Below are 13,114 nucleotides of genomic sequence, written 5' to 3' on the forward strand. Positions count from 1 at the left end.
GATATAACAAGCATGTCTCTAATCCTTGAAGATTTGTGAATAAATGATGGTGTTCACCTTTCTAAAAATTTGATGTGGACACAGAAATTTCCAGAAGAATAAAGTTCAAGTACGAAAAAGGAGAATTTAATTGTGAGGTGAACTAATCCATCTCTAAGAACATTATATTTCTGTTTTGCCACATTCACTGCATATTTTTCTGAAAAGAACACTTGTTAAGAATGCCTCAGTGGTAGCACACTTGCCTGGCATGTGTGAGGCACTGGGTTTGATTCTCAGCACTGCGTATAAATAAATAGAGGTCTATCAACAACTAAAAAAAAATAAACAAATAAATAAAAAAAGAATAAGCCTATACTGTGAATCTGAAAGTGGATCTGATTAAAGAATTTCATAACCAGAAACATTTCCTAAGAGCACAGTAATGTATCTAAGTGACCCAGCAATTCATAATTTTTTCAATGATAGTGAGATCTATGTATAAAGAAAGAGAAAGAAGCATACTGTTAATATTTTTATTAATATTTTTGATGCCCGATGCCTACGTAGACCATTGTAATGACATATCATACGTCTAAGGATTAAGTCCATTGATCTTCTGTTTGTATATCACTGGCATATCTGTACTGGCCTCTGGCCATGTCTAACTCACTAGGCTCATGTTCTCAAATCCTACTTTGTTAACACAATGATGGGGTTCCTGTTAGAGAACCTTTGAATACAAAAGCCCTGTTTCATCTTTGTATTCCCCATAGTGTCTAACAAAATAGCTTGCATTTACCAGGTATTTAGTGAACAAACAAATGAATGACGACACTTGGTTACTTGTTTTACTCAAATAAATGTCATATCTAATCCCACCCCTGTACCCTTCAAAATCGCAGCAGGAGGAAAGTGATCATTGTTTTTGGAGGAGTTTTATAACAGTTACATACTCAGGATGTTTGGATCCTCTATGATCAAGTTCAAAGAAGCTCCACTCTTGGTCCTAATTGGATGAACATGAATCCAGTTCTCAGATACACTATAATCTACAGTGCCCATATTCAACCTTTAGATCATTACCTTAGAAATGGGTCTATTTTTTTTTTCTGATTTTACCTTATTTTCAGATAATGACAATGCACTATAAAGAAGAAGAATCTTGCCTGGGCATGGTGGTTGGTGCCTATTATCCCAGCGATTCAGGAGGCTGAGGCAGAAGGATCACAAGTTCAAAGCCAGCTTCAGCAACTTAGTGAGGCCCTAAGCAACTTAGGGAGACCCTGTCTCAAAATAAAATGTAAAAAGTGCTGGGGATGTAGCTCAGTGGTTAAGTGCCCCTGGGTTCCATTCTTGGTACAAAAAAAAAGGCACTTCAAAGTGGACACTTTTTTTCAGTCCTGCTGTGTTGTATGCATTCCAATTCCACCATATACCATACTGAGGCCAAATTTTATACTTGCAACATTTTAACTAAAATAACAGGTTTTCCTTCAACTACAACAAAATAAATTTTAAAATATTCATAAAAGCCTAATAAGATCTATAAGCATGGCCTGGGGCTGTAGCTCAGTGGAAGAGCACTTGCTTCCCAAGTGAGGCACTGGGTTCGATCCTCAGCACCACATAAAAATAAATGAATAAAATAAAGGTACCATGTCCATCTACAACTGAAAATAAAAAAATAAAAATGTCGACAAGCAGAGTTCCCCAAAGATGTGAGAAGCAATGCCTTAGTAGATTCTGTCAGAAGTAAGTTTATGTCATTTCAGACTCACATCCTTGATACAGACCAGTCATGTCTGAAGCCTGCTTTCCTGCTCACACACATTGCATTTCTGTACCAACCTTTTTACAGCCTATATTTTAAGCCCACCTTGTTGTACTCCTCTGACACTCATGATTCAAATTAGTGGTAATTCTTGTATTTTTTTTTTTTTTGCTCAGATTCTCAGCCATGGCAATTTGGAATCTATCACCCATATACATCACAGTGACCTTAGGAAAGTGCTATACTTAGCTAATGATGTCTGTTACAAGCATGGGAGAGGAAAATAGAAGAATATATCTGTAGCTCTACGTTCTCTATGTTAGGTCCCCAGAATCTGTTATTGGGAAGGAACATGACAAAGTGGAGGAAATACTAAACTTCAAGTCAAAGATCTGATTTAAAGCTTTGGCTCCACTATTCAATATCTGTGTGATCTTGAGACGATCACAAACTGCCTGCATTCTGTTTTATCCAATTATATCAAGTGAGGATATCAAATGCCAACACAACAGTACTGGTGCCATTGCTCAGTACTATGCCCAAAAGTTAACTTCACTAATCAATCATGTACTCTTTCCCTCTAAACCTCATCCTATCCCAGAAATTCTTCTGAACACCTTTTAGAAAGGTCCAATGATTCATTTGTATTGATAAGTGAGTAAAAATATCATATTAGTTCTCTTTTGTTCTGAATAAGCTACTCAAAATTTAGTAATTAGGCCTCAAACATACTGGGCCCAACAGCAATCACTTATTTTGCTCATAAATATCTGTGTGAGTTTGACAGCTTGGTTCTTCTCTGCTCTATGTAATACCAACTAGATTGACCATATTCAAGATGGCACTCTCACATGGCTGGCAAGGTGGTGCACCCTATTGGCTGGAAGATGACCCAGGTATGTGGGCAGAGATATCAGTTCCTTTTCACATAGGTCTTTCCATGGATTATTTTAAGTTCCTCACAATACAGTGACTGGATTCTAAGAGCAAATGTTCCAAGAGAACAAGGAGGAAGTGCATAGCATTTTTATGACTTGGCCTTAATAATCACAGAGAAATTGTTTTCCATATTCTCTTGGGCTAGGTAGTCACAGATACAAGTGATAGGGACATATTCTTCATGAAAGAGTTTCAGATTCCTAGAAAAGCAAGAAGGCTGGCACATATTGTTGTGGCCATCTTCAGAAATACAAGCTGCTGTAATCACATTCACCAACTCTGGATTAATCTATGAGAATCTAAGATTCTATCATTTCTTTCCTTCCTCCCACGTTGACTTTATTTATGCTAATATGTTCTGTCAGATATTTCAAATAATGGAAGATATCTTGCTTTCCTTGATATTTGATTTTTTGAGTTCTTTCTTAATTTTTGTTTTTAAATTATACTGTAAAATTGATTTATCTTCCTTTTGGTGTACAGTTCTACGATTTTAAACATATCTACAGATTTGTGTACTACCACTACAATCAGGATAAGGGCAGTTTCACAGCTCCGCAACCCCACCAAAATCCCTTCACATAACCCCTAGCAATCTTCTGTCCTCCCTCCATCCCTAAAGTTTGATCTTTTTGAGAATATTATAGGGATAGAATTATATTGCCTGTAAACTTTTGAGACTGGCTTTTTTTCCCCCAGTACTGGAGGTTGAACCCAGGGGTGCTTTACTACTGAACTACAACCCCAGCCCTTTGAATTTTTTGATTTTCAGGCAGGGTTTTGCTTAGTTGCTGAGGTTGGTCTCAAACTTGTGATCCTCCTGCCTCAGCCTTTTGAGTTGCTGGGATAACAGGTGTGTACTACCTTCTTTTATTCTGCCTGACACCTTTGTTCCTTATTATTGTTGAGCAGTAACCCATGGTATTTCACAGCCTATCCATTTAGCAAATGAATAAACTGAAGGATATTTGGAGTGTTTCTAGTTTAGGGTAAGTATGAATTGCTGTATGAGTTGCTGTAAACATCATGCCCAGGCACCCCTCTACTTGGGTTCTCTACCTGCAGATTCTATAACCATGAATTGGAATTGCACTTTAGGCCTATGATGGTTGTGACTATACTGAAAATGTATAGTTTGTTTTTGTTGTTGTTATTTCCTAAACAATGTGGTATAACAACTATTTACACAACATTTATATTGTAGTGGGTATTATAAATAATTTATTTATGATTCAAAGAATACAGGAGGATGTAGGTAGGTTATATACAAATATGACAAATTTGGGGGTTCTGGGAGTCAATCTCAGAACATTTTGTATTAGAGACGAGTATCTGTGAATTTTGGTATTCTTGAGATATGTGTGTGTGTGTGTGTGTGTGTGTGTGTGTGTGTGAGAGAGAGAGAGAGAGAGAGAGAGATACCAAATCTGATATCTTTTTTAGATTATAAGAATGTCCAATTCATGTTTCCATTTTAAATTTTAAAATAGACAAATGATAACAAATTCCATGGAGGTCAAATACGTGATGTATTAAAATAACAATTTGTGTAATCTTTCCATTGTATAATATGTCCATTTTAGAGTACCTAGAACATAACAATTTTTTTTAGTATGACCTAGAGGTTTATAATTGTCTATTTGATGCTAAAATCTCAATCATGAGGTACTCATGATCATAACATTATATTCATGTCTTATAACTTCATATCTATAGCACCTGCACATAGTGGGTATCTGTCAATGTTTATACAATGAATGAATTAGTGAATGGATGCAGAGTGTTGTGTGTGTGTGTTTGTCCTAGAACTAATTCCCTGTGGATACTGAGGGACAACTATATAAGTTTTGGGGTTAACATGTTTAAAGTCTTTAGATAATGAAGAGTGGGATTTGGGGGTCATATAGTTAGTTTACGTTTAACTTATAAGAAAAATTGTGCTGTATATGTGTAATAAGAATTGTAATGCATTCCACTGTCATTTATTTATTTTAAAAAATCAATTAAAAAAAAGAAAATACCAAACTATTTTCCAGAGTGACTGGTCCATTTTGCATTATTGCCAATAATGTAGAAGAATTCCAATTGCTCTGAGTCAGTGTCAACACTTGGTAGCAGTATCTCATAATGGTGGTCTATCTTTATTCAGGATCACATGTCATGTTGCTTCTGCCTTCTCTGCCCTAACCCAGTCAATACATTTCTTTCAAATTAATCTTCCAAAAACACAGCACTAGTTATACTCCCTTTTTGGTTCAACAAACCTACAATGGTTTCCAATTATTTACTAAACCGAATATTCCTGCCTTGTTTTGGCATGTAAACCCTTGCATGATCTATCTCCAGTTACCTTTCCAGAGCTACCTGGTACTACTTTATTTGATTTCACCCTCACTTAAGTCATTTTGCTCTTATGAACATAGGTTCTTTGCCTTTCCATCTTTGACAGTATTGTTCCCCAAACTAACTCCTCTGTCCTTCTTTCTGTAGCTCTCAAGAATGAAGAACTTAAGGAGACTGTCCATGTCCCCGAATATCCCTGTTCCTCTGTACCTAGAAGATCATCATGCCAAACCATGAAATTCATCTCAAACATATGTTCCAAAACTTAGAGTACCCTCCAGGAAAGTCATAAACTCCTGTACCAGATAGGTAACCAACTGGGAAATGACTTTCCAGGTAATTTTATTGGGCTTCCCTTATTTGGAGATGGGAAAGGACTCAAGGTTCAGGGATAGCCTCTCTTCATTAACACTGCATTCTACTGGAGGGATTTCTCCTTTCCCAAACCCTTCTCCTCTTTAACCAGAAACTGAAGATAATGACTGAAGATATATATATATCTTTGGTATATATATCTATATCTATCTATATGTATATATGAGTTATAACTATATATACATATGTGTGTGTGTGTGTGTGTATATATATATATATATATATAGAGAGAGAGAGAGAGAGAGAGAGAGAGAGAGAGAGAGAGAGAGATGACCTTATACCTAGTTCTCTGAGAGAGTTTTGAAACTTTTTAAGAATCGGGTTTAATTATATGGTAATTTTCAAATGACTTTTCAATAAAGCATGAAGAATTCTGATAGCTGTCAACAATATGTCACTTTCCCTTAGCAATGAAAGCTGAGAATGAATAATTTAATAACATTAATAGTTTCCTGATGGAAATAACTGCTTTGGTCTGATACCAAGTCTGGTATCTTCTTTAGCTGTACTAGAATACCCAATTCATGTTTCTGTTTTAAATTAGAAAATGGACAAATGATAACAAATTCAAATATGTGATGTATTAAAATTACAATCTGTGTAGTCCTCCCCTTGTATAATATGTCCATTTTAGAGTACTTAGAGCATAACTTTTTTTTGATATTACTTAAAGGTTTACAATTGTCTATTTGATGGCGAAATCTCAATCATGAGCTACTCATTATATTTATGTCCTATAACATTATGTCTATAGCACCTGCACATAGTGGGCACCTGTTAATATTTATACAATGAATAAATTAGTGAATGAATGCAGAGTGTTATGGTTTGGATATGAGGTGTTCCTCAAAAGCTCCAATGTTGGGCTGGGGATGTGGCTCAAGCGGTAACCTGGCATGTGTGGGGTGGGGGCGCTGGGCTCCATGTTGTGTCCACCGAAAACTAAAAAATAAATATTAAAAAATTCTCTCTCTCTCTCTCTCTCTCTCTCTCTCTCTCTCTCTCTCTCTCTCTCTCTCTCTCCCTCTCCCTCTCTCTCAAAAAAAAAAAACCAAAAACAAACAAACAAACAAACAAAAACCTCCTATGTTAATGCAGGGATGTTCAGATGGTAACTGTGGGCAGGTGGGTGTGGCTGGAGGAGGTGGGTCATTGGGGGCGTGCCCTGGAAGGGTTCATCTTCCCTGAGGCCCCTTTCCACTGCTGCCTGGCTGCTATGAACTAAGCAGTTCTTCTCCACTATACTCTTTCGCCATGATGTTCTGCCTCATCTTTGTCCTAGAACCATGGACTCATCTGACCATGGACTGAACCTTTGATACCATGATCCAAAATACAAGTTGTTCTTGTCAGGCATTTTGGTCACAGTGACAAAAAGCTGATAGATACCCCTTCTGACACAGAACTCTAAGGGGATGTCTCTGAGAGCACATTCATTCATTCATTCATTATAAGTATTTAATATGCTCGCAGACAAAAAGGTCTCTTCATAGTTATTTAGGAACAAACAGAACCAGACTGATTAAGCACTTGATTACACAGCAGTGCTTTCTGGAGCAGTCTTGTCCTGCTAGGTGCAATAATCAAGTGGGGTGAAAGGGGGGCCCAAGTTCTAACACTTGGGACAAGTTTTACACTTTTCCTTTACTATAAGGCATTCCTGAGTACTGAGCTGTCTTCCTGGCTTTTAGTCCTTAGTGTGACATGAGGAGGGGCTGAGGGGATGCTTCTCTGAGATTTCTCCATGTGAGTGACAACAGCTGACAAGGGCTTTTGAAGCAATTCACTCTCCTCAAGGAACAAGGATGGAAGAGGCCAGCTTTTTGCTCAAAGCAAAGCATGTGCTAAGTGCTCTAACGAATCATGGCCTGATTTTAAGTGCTCTTGGGGAAGACCCAGCCCTCTGAATTTGAGCCACATAATATTAGCAGGGCAATGATGGTTTAAACTCTCTTCTTTAAAAGGGGAAAAAATAAACAATTAAAGCTAAATATCTGAAAATAAGTATATAAAATATTCTAGGAACAGGGTAGAATTTAGACTTTTCCTAACAGAAATTATCTTCTTTTAAGTAGATTTCTTACTTTAGTTATTTTCTCTTTGAAAGCTTCTAAACTCAATATGTTTTTGAAGCATGTTGGAGAGAGTGCTTCACATCATTTCTCTTATTTACTAGATACAACAGATTTACAAGGGGATATTATTATTTCCGTTTTACAAAGGAAGGGGTGTAGGCCTGGAGAACTGAGCCCCATGCTCAAGATCCTAAATCTCTACTAGAAGGTCTGTCTTTCCATTTGGATCTCATAAACACAAATCAGGTAAGTAGATAATTTAACCACCCCACCCTCACCCAACTTGACTGAACACTTGCCCAAATCCCAAAGGCTTCACAAATGCTTTCAATCTGGAAACATCAATTTCTCTTTCTCTCCCACCCCCTTCCTTCTGAAGATTAGCTACTTATTGCTCTTCCTGTTTTGCTTTAATTGAAATGAACTGGAGTTCTTATTCTTTCTATTGGATGGATCTCCTAGCTTAAAAGGTTTGAATTAGAATGACATTCACTGTAGTTTTTCCGCAGTGTGGCATTATTGCTCATTACAGATATTTGCACTGCTCCATCTTACTCTCGAGAATTTCATGGGCTTTCTCACCGCAAATGAGTCAGTGTTCTGGAATTTGTGACTTTTCAAGTAACAAGTAGATTACCTCATTCTTTAAAAGTTCATTTTGGCAGCAAAATTGTAGCCCACTATCCAAGTTTTATAAAATATGGCTTATTTATAATCAAAACCAGAATTCAATTAATTGGCATTTGCATTATTAGCATTGCATAAAGGTGAGTATATTTTCCATAGAAATTGAACCTGCAGCAGCTGCACAAGTCTGTACAAGAAGGTTCCTCTTTAAGTGACAATGAGTCAGATATGTATTAACTCAGAAATGAATTTAAGGAGAAAAAAATAAACCTGTCATCTAATGAGTAACTGTTTCATCTCGGTTTAGTTGATAAAGCGGCATCTCTAAAAATAAAACTGAGTGTAGATTGTTCTTCTGTTTCTTAAAAACCAAACTCTTAACTTTGCCTTTTTTGCATATCCACATCCTATATAATTTTTTTAAAATGACTCCAGTATTGGTATTTGGAAGGAATTGCTTGGTTGGAGGATGGTAAGTTAATGGTAGGAGTCCACACATGTGGGGACATATAAATTTCAAGGAAGTTTAACTATCTTAAATTTAATTCTTTTCCATGAAATCAGACTTAGTTTATTAAAAAAAATCTATATTAACAACAATTGCTAATACATCTTTCCTCCTAAGCCAACCAAAGTTTAGATCTTTTTCTATCTCAATCTTCATGGCATTTTATACATTTCAATAGCATTAAATTATGCTTTTATTTAACAATATTTGTGTAAATACGTAAAAAGCAATTGGCGATAATAGGCTTAAAGATATAGATCAAATTGATGTATTTTTTTTTTTGTGTGTGTGTGTGTGTGTGCACGCACGCGGTATTGGGGACTGAACCCATGGTCTCACGTATGCTAGCCAAGTGCTTTACTATTGAACTACATCCCCTGCCCTCTTTGTATTTCTTATGACATCTAACAGAGTTTTCTAATTTTACCTTCCCCAGTCCATGCAATATGTTATTGTCAAATTTATTTTCCTAAAGTTCAACTCTAATTCTTGACTATGTACCTGTTTCTAGTTGTTTACTGAATTTTATGTTCCTGTGTTACCTGGCATATAATATTTTCCATAATCTGTCCCCAACCTTTCATTTCCAACTTTATCTCTGCGGTATTTTCCATTCAGACTTGTCTCTTCCTACTTCTGAGAAGAGGTCTGGGATTTCCCATTCTTCTTGTACTATTTCCACAAACTAGAATGTTTCATACAGAAACTATCTCAAATCTAGTTCATAAGCCATGAGAAATCTGCCTGCTGAATACATTTCTTCTTGTTTCTAATCTTTGCAGCACTTGGTTTATACTACTCTTGTATATTTATGTCACTACTGCCCACTTTGGCTTAAATTATAATAGTCAGTGTGCTTGTTTTATCTCCCATAAGCATGACATATTTTGAAAGAACATGAACTATGAGTTTGGAAAAATATAATTTCACATCCTGCCTCTGTCACTTATGAGCTGTGTGACTTTGGACAAGTAAACTCTCTTTTCCAAACTTCTTTTCTTCTTCTATAGATAATTACTGGTTTACTTTTGTTCCTCTCTCTTCTCACATTTTGAGTTATCAGAAAATCATTGTAAGTATAAAAATTATTTCCACCCAACTCCATTTATGAATACCAACAATTTGATAATGATGGAAGTAAACCAGGAATAATAAATGAGAAAAAAAAAGAATACTTACACTGAAAGTCTAAGGACGTCTAAGAGAAAAAAGAATAATAATGTTATAGATATTTAGCTGAGAAAAGAAAGCCAGAAGAATAGTTTTATTTTCAGATTCTTGGAAGAGTTTTTATGAGTAGTGTGTACCTTCACTGTCAGGAAGCAATATCTGTAGTTGTTAAAAACAACCTCGCCCCTGGGAATCAACAAGAAGTCAACTCATTTCCCTCTGGCTCTGCCCCTCCTTTAGATCTTTCAGAAGAAGACATTGAAGAGCATATGTTGAGAGACTTGTTAGCATATTTCCTAAAACAGGAGAAATTTATCATATTGGTCAGGGACAACTTTCTGAAATAATTTTGCCATTGCTTCTGCAGGAAAAGAAAATATTGTCTACATTGATAATACTCAAAATCACAACCCTAGACATTTTCCAAGTGTTTATGATGAGAAAAGCCACTCTGCCAAGAGCTTAGGAACATTATCTCGTGTCATCAACTCAGCCCTATTAGGTACGCTTTGTTTTATTTCAAGTTATAGATGAAGATTCGCCTTATTCATGTAACTGAGGAGATTAAGAGATCTTTCCCAAGAACACTCAGACTTTTACCCAAATATTGGATCCTTAAAGTTTAAGGGCAATCTTTCTATTGCCCTTCACTCTTTCAATTGTAGTTTCTTTTTCCCATGTTATTGAGATAGCATTGATAAATCGTATGGTATATAGTAGTGCTATCATATTACAAACTTGCAAGGAACTGAAACTTGTAATCCCAGACCAAGATGCAAATTTTCATAAGCAAAATTGCTAGAGAATCAGGCAGTTATTCTGGAGTTAATGTTGGTTATCTTCATGGTAATTTTTAGCCCTTCAAAGAGCCTTTAAGTTATTGGTAACCAAAGCTGTCATCCTTTTTTTTTTTTTTAAGAGAGAGAGAGAGAACTTTTTAATATTTATTTTTTAGTCATCGGTGGACACAACATCTTTGTTTGTACGTGGTGCTGAGGATCAAACCCGGGCCGCATGCATGCCAGGCGAGCGCGCTACTGCTTGAGCCACATCCCCAGCCCAAAGCTGTCATCCTTACCAGCTGGATTACCTTGCTATTCAGAGTAGTCCACAGAGCTTGTTAGAAAGCACATTTATAGTCCCTGCCCAATACCCTATCATATACTCTAAATTTGCTGAGAGTGCATCTTACGTGTTTGCACAAACACACACACACATACATGTATGGGATAGATATGCTAACTTAATTGTGTAATAATTTCACAATATACACATATATCAAATAATCACTTTATATAGCTCAACTGTATATCATACGATTTATCAATGCTATCTCAATAACAGGGGAAAAAGAAACTACAATTGAAAGAGTGAAGGGCAAGCAATCCAAAGAATTTTGTAATTGAACAAAAATAGGAACAGCTGGTACTGTGAGTTCTGGAACCATATTCTAAGGTTAGTATTATATTGATGCAGAAATAAATGTGTTAAGAACTAGAAGGCATAATATTGAGTAAAAAATAAGCTGCAGAGTAAATTTAGTGCAAAAATGTTAATCACACCATAAAATATCAATATTTTTAAAAATAGCTCTTTTTGCCGTAACTACTGCGAGAATGAAGACACTTCTCAGCAATGAGACTGTCGACACTCCAGAAAATGTCGACATCACTCTGAAGGGAAGCACAGTTATTGTGAAGGGCCCTAGAGGAACTCTCTGGAGGTATTTCAATCATATCAATGTAGAACTCAGTTTCCTTGGAACGAAAAAGAAGAGGCTATGAGTTGACAAGTGGTGGGGAAATAGAAAGGAACTGGCCACTGTCCACACCATCTGCAGTCATATAGAGAACATGACCAAGAGTGTTACACTGGGTTTCCATTACAAGGTGAGATCTGTGTATGCTCACTTCCCCATCAACATTTTTATTCAGGAGAATGGGTCTCTTGTTGAAATCTGAAATTTCTTGGATGAAAAATACATCTGCAGGATTCGGATGAAGACAGGTGTTGCTTGTTCAGTGTCTCAAACTCAGAAAGACAAATTAATCTTTGAAGGAAATGATATTGAACTTGTTATAGATTCAGCAGCTTTAATTCAGCAAGACACAACAATGAAAAAAAAAACAAGGATATCAGAAAAATTTTGGATGATATCTATGTTTCTGAAAAAGAAACAGTTCAGCAGGCTGATGAATAAGACCTAAGAGTTATCCAGCCACAGAAACACAGCCCTGGGGTCAATTTGTGATATTTCAGTAACGCAGTAAAAGATCTCTTTTGAAAAAACAAATAGACTGGGGATGTGGCTCAGTGGTAGAACACTAGTCTAGAATGTGCAAGGCACCAGCTACAATGTCCAATATGGCAAAATAGTAGTAGTAGTAGTAGTAGTAGTAGTAAAAATAATAAAAGATACCCAGGTAATTTATAAGCACATTAAAGTTTGAGAAACACTAATGGATAAGATTCTTTCTATGAGGATTATAAAACGCTGAACATTTAGTTAGTCATTTGGGTTTCTCTAGTGTCTGGTAATGATTTGGGTAAATATTAGGTTTTGGAAATTGCAAGCCTGTCCTAATGTTAATATGGTTGTAACACAGTACTGAAAGAGATGGTGCCTTTTCTCCCTACAAAGGCCAAGGAATGGCAACCTATAATTAAAAGTTCTTTCCTAGTCACCTAAAGCTGACCATGGGGTAGGGGGAGGTGTTAGTATTACTCTCATAAAATAAACCGTGAGATTGTATTGAACTGCTTTCCATTATTATAACAAATACCTGAGAATCAAATTGTAAAGAGAAAAACATTTATTTAGGTTTATAGTTTGAAAAGTTCAAGTCCACGATTGGCTGGCCCTGTTACTTTTAGATCTGTGACATGGCAGCACATTAAAGTGAAATCACATGGCAGAGTAAAACTGTTCACCTTCTGACCTTGAAGGGAAAGAATTAACAAGGAACTAGGACCCCCTAATCCCCTTGTAAGACATTTTCACAATGACCCAAAGACCTACCACCATATCCCACCTTTAAAAAGTTTCTACCATCTACCAGTTGCACCCAGTTGGAGACCAAGCCTCTAACACATGGGCTTTGGGAGAACACTCAGATCCATACTGTGTTAGGGATGGACAGGTGAAAATAGATTTTGAGGAGGCAAAACAGAGAGGCCACTGCTAGTTGAATTCTGAATTTACAGGAATATAATTTGTTAGTGTAGCTTCTGCAAGAGAAATTGGCAAATATGTGGTAAGAACATTAAAACTCTTTGACTTAGTGATAATATTCTAAGAATGTATTCTAAATAAAGATGCACATA

General features: G+C 36.4%; 1 pseudogene; it reads left to right on the forward strand.

The window, feature by feature from the left end:
* Window positions 1-11,406: 11,406 nt before the first annotated feature.
* LOC124108353 (large ribosomal subunit protein uL6-like) lies at window positions 11,407-11,990 on the forward strand (annotated as a pseudogene).
* Window positions 11,991-13,114: the final 1,124 nt, after the last annotated feature.

The sequence above is a fragment of the Marmota monax genome, unplaced genomic scaffold (genome assembly GCF_021218885.2).
Source record: "Marmota monax isolate L192 unplaced genomic scaffold, Marmota_monax_Labrador192_F-V1.1 WCK01_AAM20220418_F8-fsc00074, whole genome shotgun sequence".
Lineage (NCBI taxonomy): Eukaryota > Metazoa > Chordata > Mammalia > Rodentia > Sciuridae > Marmota > Marmota monax.